The 14,086-nt window shown below is 37.3% G+C and overlaps 1 long non-coding RNA gene across 16 annotated transcripts; it reads left to right on the top strand.

Annotated features, from left to right (window-relative positions):
* Positions 1-773: 773 nt before the first annotated feature.
* On the top strand, positions 774-7,362 carry LOC132609109 (uncharacterized). 16 transcript variants are annotated; one of them, XR_009570697.1, is made up of 10 exons: positions 774-873; positions 1,469-1,524; positions 2,248-2,458; positions 3,242-3,337; positions 3,546-3,910; positions 3,987-4,073; positions 4,172-4,606; positions 4,692-5,508; positions 5,896-6,005; positions 6,986-7,362. It is a non-coding gene; the product is annotated as an uncharacterized LOC132609109 (long non-coding RNA). The 16 variants fall into 16 exon arrangements; XR_009570700.1 differs by having other exon boundaries at positions 775-873; positions 4,457-4,606; XR_009570695.1 differs by lacking the exon at positions 3,546-3,910 and having other exon boundaries at positions 775-873; positions 3,169-3,337; positions 4,172-4,240; positions 4,457-4,606.
* Positions 7,363-14,086: the final 6,724 nt, after the last annotated feature.

The following is a 14,086-nucleotide window of genomic DNA, read 5'->3' as shown; positions in this document are numbered from 1 at the left end:
ACACAAAATAAATTAAAGATGGAGGGATAAAATAGTCAACTCTTTTAATTACTCAAATTCCCTGGATTAAAGGGAGTAAATCATTTGTTAACTTGACTCTTTGACAACTTAAACAATTACATAAAGAATTATCCGAAAATTGTTTTGATTTGGTTAATTCTAACAAATATAAATGTCATAAAATGCATCAATTAATTCCTAAATAACTTGTAATTATTTTATTAATTTAAAAGAGCAGGGTATTGACCTAACAAAATTTAGAAAAACCATTTCGACCCTTTAAAATGCCTTATTCATTTTATCTATTACTTACCTTAGTCTCGAGAGATGGAGAGTCCTGTTCTTGAATATGTTGTTTTCGCCAACATTTTTCTAAAGTAGGTATCTAAAGTAATCTTCTCCTTGATGTTTTCCTCTTCAAATAATAAAATTTTTGGAATGAAATCCCAATATTTTACCCCTTTTAAGTTTTCACCTTTTTTTGCCTCTTAGCTTAGTGCTTATACTTTGTGAATAGAAGTCATATTCTGAAATGAATGTCCAAAGGTTGTCATAACTTAGTTGATTGTGGGGCCTATATAAAATTTATTTAACTAAGAAGAAAGCTTGGCTAAGAAATAGCCACCAACACATAAATATTTAATTTAATTTAAACTATTAATAAGTGAAAGTGTTTGGTACGACGAAGGGCATTTTACAAAAATAAATCAAAAAGTGAGGGCAAATTCTAACCCATATATTCCCACTTCCACGTGTTAGTAGTATGCAGGCCCACCTAAAAGTTGACTTCTTTGTAAATTGGTCTCATTTTTAGTTCTCTCTCTTTTTCTAAAGATTTTCTCTTGCTCAGCTCTGCAGTTCTTTCTCTCTCTGGTGCGTTCTTTTTCTGCATTTTTCCTTTATGTTTAGTTTATTCTTTTCAATAGTTTACTTTCTATTTGTTTTAGTTTTTATTTTGTATTCTCTGTTTTTCGTTTTCCTTCTGGATTTTTCTGGTGACTTTTTAGTTTCATGAGACAAAGATCGAGTGTTTTTGTGTTCGTTCCTTTCCTCATGCATCCTAGACATGTTCTCTGCTTTTCTCTTTGATTTTTCAACACATGCACAACGATTCTCATCAATTCCTCATTTTATTAAGTTTCTGGGAATTATTTTATAGTTGTTGGTGTGGATTTTGCTGGTTAATTGTTATGATTTGGACTTTGGTGAAACTAAAGATATAGAATGAATAGTAAGAAAGAAGGTTAATATGGTCAGAGGGTAAGTTTCTTGGTTAGTAAGACATGTATAAGCTTGAGGGTAGAGTTAAAATCTTGTTGTAGAAAGAAATTGACTGGTGTTATGACTGGGGTTATAGAGTGTATTTCGCGAATTTGTATTTTATTTAATCCATTACATTATATAAAATCACCTACTTTTTTCATCCATTTAATTGACATATAATGGTCCTACAATTTTGATTGCGCAGAGTTTGGAAAGTGAAGTTGCTTCAGGGGCACAGAGGAACACTGTTGTGACTTAAAGGTAATTTTGCCTTTGGTTTCACATTATTATTAAATTATAAATGATTTTCCATGTCTGTGTGTTTCAACTCGCGTTCTTTCATATTGAATAATACATGCCAATTTCCTGGAAATGTTGTTGGATTATTGAGTGGAGAAGCTAGATTTTTGAAAAACTTCCATCTGTTTATGCATGCTGATTTTGGGTGAGTCTCCTATTTGATTGATATGAGTTGGCTTCTTCATTTGATGTTTTCCTCTGAAAAATGGCCTGTTTTTGCTTCTCTGTGCTGGTGGTGTGTTCGCTGGTTATTTCTATATGTGGTATAGGAATAAATATTTAAACTTACAAATTAGACTTTAATAAATAACTTTATAAAGCACTTGAAAATTTGATATCTAATAATGAAAGAAAGATGGATATTCAACACTAGAATTGGATTGCTTAAAAGTCTTTCGGGGACTTAAATATGTAAAACGTACAGATTCTCATGAAACCAACTATTTTCAAAGAATCTATAGGACTGTAAAGAGCAGCTTCTGAGTACCAAAATGGACCATTTGTAATAGCTCTGGAACAATGAATCATTATCTTTCTGTCTATTTATTTAGTTTGTTTATGTTATCCAAGCCCCTTTTCCAAACAAGTTATAGCATCATGTACCTGTAAGTACAACATAGTGTGTCTTTTTCCTGGTATCATATAATTCTACAATTCTGATCATTTTGTTCTATTGTTATGTAGTATGAGGATAGTGTACAACTTGAATACCTGGAAAATTGCGGAGGATTCCTTTGGGGACAGCATTGGCTCATGCCAAAGAAAACTCTCCTATTAACTTGGAGCCAATCTAGAAGAAATTTTAGAGAGCCATACTTACAGCTTAGTTTATCCCTTCATCCATGAGGGATCCAATACTCGCTACATGCTTGTTTCGAGAATCGGAGAAAATAAGGTACCAGTTTTTTGCGGTTCCATGGTCTTGGCAAAACCAAGATTACTTCATTTGTGAAATAGGACTCAAAATGTTATCTTGTGAATTGTTTACAAGTTAAGACAATGAGAAGTTTTGCCCATTGCTAACAAGAAAAAAATAATCAGAAATTTGAATTAATTTTAGCATTTTATATTCCGCCTGTCATATTTCAAATTCATAAACTTTTAGCATGATTGTTCTTCTTTTATTCCTTACAGATACATTGTTGTCAGGAAATAATTATTTATGTATAATTTCCTTTTATATTAATAATAAAACTTATGCTCCGTGATTTTTAAGGGAGAACCAACTTGAAGTTGAATTAAAGAGATTTTACTATGCACGCGCTCATTATGGAAGAAGTTATTTAGCTTGCATTTACAACTTCTCATTAAATCTCAATATCTCATGTCTCTTCTAAGACTTAGGAAGAAGTGTTCCTTTCTCCTTGGTTTCTTGGTTTTGGTAAAATTCCATTTAAGTTGGAGAGGAATTGAAAGGGAAAATATGAAAAAGGAGTGGATAAGAATATTCATTATACTCAACTTTGTTCAGGCCTTCTCTGCCATTCTTAAAGTCTAGCTTTTGGTATCTAAGATGCTTTTTGATTTTGAAGTTCAAATTAGGTTGTTTCAATAAGTGTTTTGACTTTAAGAATCACTAGCTTCAATGCAATTAATTCTGATCAGCTTCTTCAAGAGGGCCAATGTCCTTTTAAGCAATTTAAGGGTATTTGCAAGTTTCTTCTACTTTTCTTCCTAGCTTGCTCGGCTTGGGGGATCACATCCAGTTACTCCAACTTTATCAGAAATTGTATCTGACTACAGCACAGACTGGTGTACAGAGAACAACTTACAGGTATTTTACAGTTCCATGAAAGTGTCATTCAAATATATTTCTCCAATTCTACTTTTTTTCACTGTTATTTGAAGTATGATAATTCTTTTTATACTTTTGTGCCACTGAACATAAGGAGATTCTATTTATTTTGGAGGTCTACAGAAAAAAATTATTGCTAATTGAACGAAGTGAGATGGGAATATTTTGATAAATACAACAATTATAGGTATGTGGGATGGTGTTTGTGACAGATGTCTGGAAATAGTTCTCTGAAATAATGCAAAAAATTGCTGAAGGTAACTGTTGGAATTTTTAAAACAGAAACTACTGATATGTGCTAATGGAGAGTTGTTGAATTTTAACTTGTCCCTTTCTCTTGAACACGTGCCGCTGGTGGAAAGTGACAGGTATCCCGTAGAACTAATCGATGTGCGCAAAACTGGTCAGGACACTACGGCTATAAAAGAAATGTTCTTAAAACGGAAACTATTGATAAATAAAGATCCTTTCATATTGCCTATTGGGAATTTGTGAAATTTTAGCTTGTCCTTTTCTCTTAAAAAATGAGGAAAGCATTGCGCATTGACTATGGTAATCAGCTTGCTGAACGTATTTATCGAACTTTTGGTTTCTATCTGAACTCATACAGGTAATTACTCTTTGACAGTGGTACTTTGTCATGTTGGTCCCTTTTTTGTGGAGCATGGCTGCAAGAAGACAACAACGTAACACGAGAGAACTTTGATGTTTTTAGGTAATAATATACTCCTCTTTTCCATTTTTCAGTGTAATGATTTCTTCTACATTTATTATGTATTACATATACTTCTGATATTGATTTTTCTATTAAAGAGTTCTATAAATGAAGAATCTCTGAGTTCCAAAATGCCTCTGGTATGTGCATTATTTCATTCAGTTCTGGTGAGTTTTTCTCTGTTCTTGCTTTTCTCATTGCACCCAATTAGCTAGCGGGATTTTAGTGCGTAATAAGTAGTTTCTCCGTACCTTACGATAGTTTCTTGTAATTTTAATTTTACACACATGGCTACTGATATCCAGTTTGCATACTGATGCATCGAAGGTGTTCGGTAATATGCCTAAATCAACTCTTTTTTAATAGCTTTTCTCTTTTGACAGTTTTTCTATACTCCAGCAATTTGAAAGGTGACTTTCCGTTGTAAATTGAGCCATGAAATGATGAACCGCCCTCTGCTGATAGTATACACTGTCGGTAATCAAGACGGAAACAAGATTACTGACAAACCAATCTTGGACTATATCATGAAGGTGATCTATAGTCTCTTCGCAATTTGGGTGCTATTTTATTTGTATCTACAAGGACTAATCTGTTTTTGGGGTGTTTCATTTTCAGTCTCTTGGTCCAGATTGTTTCTCTGCCTCTTCAATGAGAAGATCAGTTGGCGTGACTACAGGAATGTGCCACACCTTAATTAAGTTTAACTGAAAGTGAGGGACCTGGTCTACCATTTGAAGTAAGTGCTTCCATCACCAGTCTTAAATGAAATATGGTGAATGGTGAAGTATCGAACTATAGCACCGGAGCAAAAGCTATATTGCAAGTTATGATGAGGAAAAATGGGGTTACAATTGCTGACCGGGAAAAGTTGTCTTGATCAAGCAACCCTGACGCACTGTTCTTAGAGGTAGTAGAAATTCAGGAGATGTGAAGACATTTGGTACATCAGAGGGCCTCTCACATTGAGAGAAGGCTTGACTTACTGATGATTGGAGATGGGAACTATGAACATGCAGCAGAGGATCAGATGATAAAGAAAGGCTAGATATGTTGTTAATTGGCAAGACACCGACTACTCAGTAGTGGCAATTTGGTGCAAGGATAGACTAAAACTTTGGCACATAGATGCTAAAGTACCAGAAACTTACTAGGTAGTGGGTACTATATTTTCCTATGTATTTCAGAAATCTTATAAATTTTCTTATCACATTACATCTAACTAGAACATGTTTTTTCTATATTTGTGGACTTCACTTTGTCGCATTCAAGGAACACAACGTTTGATGCTTTCGGAGCAGAGGCTATGATTCTGCTCAAATTTCCATTGATTGCTCAAATCTCACTTCAGAGGCCACATCTTCCTCTGCTTTCGTCTCTGTTGTCTTTCATAAAGAAGGCACTATTCAATCACTAGCCAAATCTATCGATCAAGGTACAAAAATTTATTTGATTTTTGGGATGAGCCTTTTACCCGTTGACCTTTTTTTTTCATGATCTGGGTGCTTCTGTTATTTTTATTTTTTTATTTCGGAGGAGCTTGGGATGGAGAAACAGTAAATTGAGAATGTTATGATTTTTTAATAAGTGAAGGCACATTCTATGCTTAAGCTTGTTCTTGTGATTCATTTCGTACATCCTTTTTTAATTTACTTTTTCCTCTGGGTATTAATTTATGCGTTGGACGAGTTTGGGACTCTTTCCTCTAAATTTGCTTATGTATAGTGATTGAACAAAGACAACTTAGAGATAAGTTTCTTTCTTGGTCTATACTATCTTATGAGTGAATTTTTCTTTTTTCAATTGTGATTGCAATGAGCAGCTTCACTTTGGAGTTCAAACTCTTCGGCTCCCATATAAGAATCACGTTGATGTTATCTTTTAAGCATGCAAATAAAGCTCATGCTTCCAGCTGGCATGAATTCTTCCAAAGTAAGTGAATTTCTCCATTATGCCTGCTTTATCTTAACATCAATTCTGAACCTGTGATGGGTTTTTATAATCATCCTTGTATTGACTAATTTTCCTGATACATGAGCATTCTTTATCTACCTTTATGTCTCCTTTCTCACTTTCTCTTAACTTTGTGCATAGCATGTAATAAAAATTAACAAAAGTTCTTAACAAATTAGTAACCTTGAATTTTAACTTGCGTTGAGATTTCTATTTAAATATCGTTAATTATGTTTATATACGAAAGAACAGAAGCTATTGTCTTCAAGTTAAAGAAAATATACTCATGATATGAAAGTCTCTCAATTCATATGAACAATATATCTTTTCTACTTTGTCATTTATCTAACAATGTGAGATGTTGTTCATCATATTCACTTCAAATATGTCAAAGTCTTTGTTTTCCTCTTGGTGGCTTACTAGAAAAAAGAAGAGGAAATGATTTCCTATTTATCGGTAATTTCATCTTAGAAAAGAAAAACTCATGATTGAGAAGCTTGAAGCTTGTATTATACATTAGAAGCATCAAGTTTGCAGTGGCACTTCAATTTCGTAAATTAGAATTTGGAACTTGCAGTGATTACTATGTTAGTTGCACAAATTTTAGAAAACAATTGCATACCAACTTCCTGGTCATTCAACTTCTGAGAAGTGTTTGACAAAGATAGATCAAAGAATTATGTGTAAGCTAATTCTGAATATAGCTAATTTCAGGGGTAACATAGAAGACTAGAGTTGTGCCAACTTGCACCCATTGGGTTCCTTTTACTTACTTACAGTTCCAAGAGCTATTTATTTTGTAGTAGTTTTGTGGTCTCTCTCTTTACCTTAACAGGAAGAACACAATTTACTTGCTCCCCGCTTTACATTGTCCCAGCCTCATTTCTTACAATTACCAAATTCTTTCTTTCATTTTGGTAGACAAGTGCAAATTTTATTCCTATGTCTTGTAATGGCAGGTTCCGATATTTTTGTCAAGCTAATTTATGGAGCGGTCAATTTTCAAAAGAGAATGTGCTTCTTTTGTCCCTTATGTAAATGGGTTTTCTCATGAAGATGAAGAATGTACGACTTCACAATCTTGTACAACTTTGTTCCTTAGTGTGTGTAAATATTATGAAGTGTTAAAAGCCTGAGACAAGAAATATTCTCTTGGTGTTAGGATCTTTTTAGTATTCTCTGCACAAATAATAAAAACAGTGATGTTGGGCCTACGCCCGTGCAGAGCACGGGCACGGGCTATCTAGTACAATTAGATATGAGTCATATGGTGCTGATTGTGATAGTCCCACGTGGACCGTAATTGTCCACCATCATGACACTTGTCTTCCACTAATTCCCTAATTACATCCTTGCATTTAACTAATTACGCGTATAATTAATTTCTTGATCCAGTTCACTTGAATATTAACCACTTTTAACACACTTCACATACTCATTATTATAATCGTGTGATATAGAACTAGTCTGTAGTCTCTTTTGGGCATTCACACAATATTATTTTCAATCACCATCGTCACACTTTATAAATCTTGAATCATTTCAGGACTTCACCTTTTTAAACACTGAGCTCTTAATCCGCGAATTTGAATATAACCAAAGTTCTCCAAGTCTTACATCAATTAACTTACGTACAAAAATACAAAATGTAACAACTAAAGTACGAAATGTAACATCCTTCCTCCCTTTAAAAACATTCGTCCTCGAATGTTAAACACTCCGAGATCTATAAAAATTTTGGTAGAGTCTTCTCTATAACTGTACTACTACCAATCTGCTACGCAGCCAATAATACACACAATGCCACACAGGGCTACAACAATCAATAGTAACAATGACCTCACACGACCAACATTAGTAACTAGCAGCATATTACTCACCTAAAGAAGGCGATGTTTTGGTCTGAATCTCCTCTGAGATCGGAAACAAGTGGGGATACCTAGACTTTATATTCTTCCGCTTCCCAGGTATCTCCTTAACGTTCTTATTCCTCCAAAGCACTTTTACTGAAGCGACATCCTTGGTTCTCAACCTACGAACCTGATGATCTAGGATGGAAACAAGAACTTCCTCATATGACACTGCTCTGTAAGCTAGACATCATCAACTGGTACGACTCTGGAAGGATCTCCGGATACACTTACGAAGCATGGATATATGGAAAACCGGATGCACTGACTCCAAGTCTGAAGGCAAGTCTAACTCGTAGGCAACCTGCCTACTTTTCGAACAATCTTATAAGGTCTGATGTATCTAGGGCTAAGCTTGTCCTTCTTATCGAACCTCATAATGCCTTTCATCAGCGATACCTTCAAGAGTACCCAATCGTCAACCTGAAACTCTAAGTCTCTCCGTCGATTATCTGCATAAGACTTCTGACGACTCTGAGCTGCTAATACTCTCTCCTAAATGAGCCTAATTTTCTTAACCACCTGCTGGACCAAGTCAGGCCCTATCAACTTTGATTCGCCGACCTCCAACCATCCGATAAGAAATCTACACTTTCACCATATAGAGCCTCATATGGGACTATCTGAATGCTAGAATGGTAGCTATTATTATATGCGAACTCAATAAGCGGAAAATGATCATAGCTACCTCTGAAGTCCAACACATATGCTCGTAACATATCCTCAAGCGTCTGAATAGTGCGATCAGCTTGTCCGTCTGTTTGAGGATGGCAAGTTGTACTAAGGTTCACCAGAAGTTAGTTGTGAACTGCGCGCCTCTGTTTAAAATATAGATACTGGGACACCACGTACTATCTCCTTGATCTATAACCTTGCGTAATCCTCAGCAGCATAAGTAGTCATGACTGACAGAAAATGTGCTGACTTCGTAAGCTTATCAACAATCACCCAAATAGAGTTGAACTTACGCTGAGATCGGGGTAAACCCGTAATGAAATCCACGTTGATTATTTCCTATTTCCAAGTTTGAATGCCTATATCCCGCAACAACCCACCAGGCTTCCAGTGCTCAAGTTTCACGTGCTGACAATTGGGACATTGGGCTACAAACTCGGCTATATCTTTCTTCATACCATTCCACCAGTAATCTCTCTGATGCCATGGTACATATTTGTCGATCCAAGATGAATAGAATAGCCGAAATAATGAGCCTCCGCCATAATCTACTGGCGTAACCCCACAACATCAGGAACACACAATCTGCCTCGGTACCTGAGGACTCTGTCTCCACTGATCTCGAATGGTGACTTCTTCTTCTGAGGAGTTGTATCCCTTTAATGAGTCAATAAAGAATCCTCATAGTAATGCTTTTTCACCTCAGCTACTAGGGATGATGTCGCTATATCCCGGATAGTAACTCCAGTATCTCCTGAGTCTAGCAATCTGACTCCCAAACTAGCCAACTGATGAAACTCATTAGCCAACCCTCTCTTCTCAGCCCGTAAATGCGACAAGCTACCTATAGATCTGCGGCTAAGGGTAGCGACTACTACATTTTACTTCCTTGGATGGTACAGAATATCAACATCATAATCTTTGAGTAACTCTAACCACCGTCTCTACTGCAAATTTAATTCCTTCTACTTGAAGATATACTGAAGACTCATATGATCTGTATAGATATCGACATGAATGCCGTATAATTAATGCCTCCAGATCTTAAGTGCATGAATCACTGCAGCTAACTCTAAGTCGTGGGTCAAGTAATTCTTCTCGTGCTTCCTGAGCTACCTAGAAGCATATGCAATCACTTTACCGTGCTGCATCAACACACAACCCAACCCGACGCCCGAAGCTTCATAATAAACAGCATAACTCTCAGATCCCTCTGGAAGTGTCAGAACTGGTGCAGAAGTCAATCTGTCCTTCAACTCTTGAAAAATTCGCTCACAAGCGTCTATCCACTGGAATTTAGCTGCCTTCTGAGTTAGCTTCGTCAATGATACTGAAAGAGAAGAAAAGCCCTCTACGAATCTCCTGTAATACCCTGCCAAACCTAGAAAACTATGAACCTCTGTTGGTGGAGTGGGTCTTGGCCAAGTCTTCACGACCTCTATCTTCTGAGTATCAATCCTAATGCCCTCATCTGACACAATATACCCCAGGAATGCCACGGAGTTTAACCAAAACTCGCATTTAGAGAGCTTCGCATATAGCTTCTGATCTTGGAGAACTCTAACTACTGCACGCAAATGATCTGCATGCTCTGCTTCTGATCGAGAATAGACTAGAATATCATCTATATACATAATTACGAACAGGTCTAAGAAAGGTCTGAATATGCTGTTCATCAAGTTCATGAACACTAGTGGCGCATTAGTCAACCCAAAAGGCATAATGAGAAAGTCAAAATGACCGTATTTGGTCCTGAATGATGTCTTCGGAATATCTTTCTCCCTGACCCTAACCTGATGATAATCTGATCTCAAAACAATCTTCGAGAAACAATTGGTGCCCTGCAACTGATCGAATAAATCATCGATCCTCGGGAGCGGGTACTTATTCTTTATTGTCACCTTGTTCAGTTGTCTATATCCAATACACATCTGCAATGAACCATCTTTCTTACGAACAATACTGGTGTTCCCCACGGCGAAGTACTAAGCCTGATGAACCCTTTCTTAAGCAAATCCTTCAAATGCTCCTTTAGTTCCTTCAACTCAGCAGGGGCCATCCTATAAGGTGGGATGGATATCAGCTGAGTATCCAGTAACACATCTATTGCGTAATCAATCTCCCGCTCTGGTGGAATACCTGGAAGCTCATCTGGAAATACATCTGGAATTCATTAACTACTAGAATAGATTGAAGTGTCAGCGGTTCTGCTTCTGCATTCTGAACTTGAACAATATGGTAGATACAACCCTTTGAAATCATATTCCTCGCCTTGCGATAGGAAATAAACCTACCTCTCAGTGAAGCTGTATAGCCTTTCCACTCCAGAACTGGTTCCTCTAGGAAGTGGAATGTGACAATTTTTGTCTAGCACCCAACGTTAGCATAAACAGACACTAACCAATCCATACCTAATAATGTCGTAATCAACCATCTGTAACTCCATAAGATCTGCTAGGGTGACGAATTCAAACAATTACTGAACAACCCCGATAAATCTTTCTAGCGATAACGGGCTCACTAACAGGTGTAGACACAGAAAACGGCTCACTTAACAACTTTGTTACTATACTAAGTTCCTCACAATAAACGTAGTAACATATGAAAAATTAGACCCCAGATCTATCAATACATAAACATTATATGAACCGACTGTCAATGTACCTGTCACAACATCTAGCAAGGACTCTAAGTCCTGACGACCTGCCAAGCCGTAGATGCGGTTCTGAGTACCACCTGAACTGGAAGCTCCGCCTTTACCTGCTGCAGACTAAGACCCATGCCTAAAAGGACGCACTAATTCGGACGACTACAGAACCATTAGGTTGCGCCATACCACTTGTCACACCCCGATCTTACTAGGGTGTGATGGGCACCCGACCCCATATTCGGAGTCGAGCGAACCCGCTGACTCGTATTACATACATAATCTCTTGGACTTCTTAAATCAGACAGAAATGAAATACATAGTAAAGCTTCCTTTCATTGTACTCAATTCAAATAAGATCTATCATCACATGAAACTCGTAACATGAAACATAGTAACACTTCGGCTGGTGGAGCCGCTTACAATAACGACACTCTATACCCACGACTCTGTCTGCAAAGTCTCTAACTTCGAACAAGACATCATAGAATAGTACTCTGACCCGGCAACACTCCAGGGAAAATGGAGCTTGCCAACTCCGCTGGAACATCTTCTATAATAGCTTCTACTCATCTGGGTGTACCTGCGCGGCATGAAACGCAGCCCCCGAAGAAAGGGGGTCAGTACGAGCAATGTACTGAGTATGTAAGGCATGAATAGTAACATAGTAAGAGATGTAATTATGAACAATAATAGAATGGAGGTGTAGAGCATATCATGGGGTAAAAGAGTAACCTGTACATCTGAGGGCCTTTTAGGACGGATGCCATGCATGGTTATCTTTCCTTTGAAAACATTTCCTTTTCACATATATGGAAAATAGAACATATCATATTGCCGAGGCGTCGGCTCCGATCCATTTAGCCACATCTATCCCGCGTCCGGGACGATATTAACCGATGTGGGATTTGCCTGAACCAATGTGGAATTTGCCTAAGGCAAGCCTTATACTCACCCCCCCCCCCCACTCTGGGACTCAGCGTTCCTGCTGAGGTTTGCCCCACCATTGGTTTTGCCCCACCACCGGCTTCGATACCAACTGATCAGGTGGTTACGCGTATATAACGCTCTGGCCCTTTCCCATATTCCCCATATACATATACATATGCATATATCATATAAGCAGCATGCAGGAGAGCCCAAAGAAAGTCATGTGTCTATCGGAGTGACGTAAGGTCGGTAACCTCCGATTATATTATGGAATAATCATCATGACTTTGTCTCACCTTGAAGGAACAATTGCTATAAGATGAGACTAGCGACGAATAACAACATACATAAACCGATACCTGAAGGCTCAGAAACAAGTTTCGGGGCAATCCGATTTAGTATAAGAAAGTTATGAGCGTTTGAAGTACAGAACCTTCTACGAACATTTCAGGAGCTATTTTTGGAAAAATCAAGCAGTAATCGTACCAAGTACCTTTAAACATGAAATCATTCTTATCATAGTTATCATAGAAATATTCTCATCCTCGACATCATCAATATCGTTGTAAAACATATCCATCGTTTCTGTCATAAAAGCTTACAATACCATGGACCTTTGTTTTGGAAAAATACGAACATTTTTGGAAAACATTGACGGGTTGTCGGAAAAGAATCACGCCTTGAAATCATAAACATCTATCTTTTGAAAACAAGGAGAATATGGAAACAATTATGAAATCATAACATCGGGATCATGCCTTTGAAAGAAAGGGACGAGCCTTAACATACCTGTTCCACGTCCTATTAGTTACGCTTAATTGTCCAAGCTCGCTATCGCTAGTCTACGTTCAAGAAGATTGACACAATCGTTAGATTCATCGACATATACTTGTCTTAGTCTTTCAAATAAATTCACTTATGATCTGCCGAAATTTTGGCAGCATCTCCCCTGTAAATGCACCATCCCCGAGAATCTAACTCGACCCAAATCATCAATCAACAATCCGAGAATTCAACTCGGCCAAACTATCAACAACAATAGCAACAATCGTGCCAACAACATCAACACATACATGTACCATGAATTCCATCCATTTCTACATACTTCAACATACATAAATCATCCATAACATAAGTAAAAGAGGATTGAACACATACCTTCCTTTCCACCCATCTTTTTTCTCGGCTAGGGGTTAAAATTGCACAAAGAATGGTTTGCTTGCTTCAACTACTACTCCACGTTATAGAGGACCTTCCAATTGGTAGAAAACCTAGAAGAAAATAATTCTTCATTGATCACTCCCCATGGCCCATGTTTGGCCACCATGGCCGAACACCCCCCCCCCCCCCCCCCCCCTTTTTTTTTCTCTCTCTCCAACTTCCAAAGTTAAAATTGATGAATAAAGTGTCCCTCTCTCTCTTATATATATATATCCACACAAGGGTGGCCACATGTCCCCTTCTCTAATTTCTTTGAAGTTTCTTAAAAATAAACAAATATGCCAACTTGTCTTGCTAGGTAAGCTTAGTCCATATATATTTATAATTAGCCCCCATTTAATAAAATATGGCATGTGCCACACGGCCAACATGGCCCCTCCAAGAACCTTCTCGAATATTTTGTAAAATTCCCATTTTGCCCCTAGCCTTCCGCAATATTACCATGGGTCATTTTGTGAATTTTCCTTTTTACCCTTAACCTTTCTTAATATTTCCATACTAATAATATTCATAAATAATATTCATAACCAATTTGTACATTAAATTTTTTTGGAAATGGTCTTGCCCTTAACTCACCACGACTACCTCGAAATATCCGAACGTACAAAATACGGGCTATAACACCACTCTATCCTCTCTGTCGCCATACCACTATATCCTCTCTGTGCACACTCTCT

Source organism: Lycium barbarum, chromosome 9 (genome assembly GCF_019175385.1).
Source record: "Lycium barbarum isolate Lr01 chromosome 9, ASM1917538v2, whole genome shotgun sequence".
Classification (NCBI taxonomy): Eukaryota; Viridiplantae; Streptophyta; class Magnoliopsida; order Solanales; family Solanaceae; genus Lycium; species Lycium barbarum.
The sequence above is the reverse complement of the archived record's forward strand: the minus strand, read 5'-3'. Positions and strand labels throughout refer to the sequence as shown.